Source organism: Phalaenopsis equestris, unplaced genomic scaffold, assembly GCF_001263595.1.
Source record: "Phalaenopsis equestris unplaced genomic scaffold, ASM126359v1 Scaffold000300, whole genome shotgun sequence".
Taxonomy (NCBI): Eukaryota; Viridiplantae; Streptophyta; class Magnoliopsida; order Asparagales; family Orchidaceae; genus Phalaenopsis; species Phalaenopsis equestris.
Window position 1 is genome coordinate 62,503 of NW_018164742.1, and position 582 is coordinate 63,084.

At 29.7% G+C, this 582-nt stretch overlaps 1 protein-coding gene across 1 annotated transcript in view; it reads left to right on the plus strand.

Annotated features, from left to right (window-relative positions):
• LOC110025471 (immune-associated nucleotide-binding protein 9-like) overlaps window positions 1–582 on the plus strand; it is a 19,349-nt gene that overhangs the window by 17,390 nt on the left and 1,377 nt on the right. The window lies entirely within an intron of this gene.

Consider the following 582-nt stretch of genomic DNA (forward strand, 5'->3'; position numbering starts at 1 on the left):
TATATATATATATATTGCACATTTAGTGCATCTGTAAAATGTTTTTATTTCAACCCCTCTTCCAATTATCATTCTTTTAAAATTTTGAGCCACAATGAATTCATTTCTAGTTGATTTGACTTAAATTAAAAATTTGATATATTTTAAGTCAAGTATGTGTCAAGTAGAGGTCACTCAAACTTGATTTGTTGTTGTCATAAAAACTATATAGTCCAAATGGATTCCAAAAGATTCTTCTTAGTGCATTTTATATATGCACCTAAATAGAATGCTTTAGGGTAGACATCTGGGAACTACCCCATGATGATCTTTATCATCCCACTAATCAAGCCAACATTCTTAGCATGGAATGCTTGATCGAACATGACTGACGAACAAAATTGACACAAAGAAAGTTATACTAAACTTGGGTTGAAAAGCTGCACTTGTTTCCCTTAGAATGGTTCAAGATTTTTTATATGCATTATATATGCATAGCCAGACAACACTATCCATTATAACACACATTTTAAAACAACAAATTCAGTCGATACACTTCTAACAAAACTACATATATACATATATATACACTTAAAGTTAAAT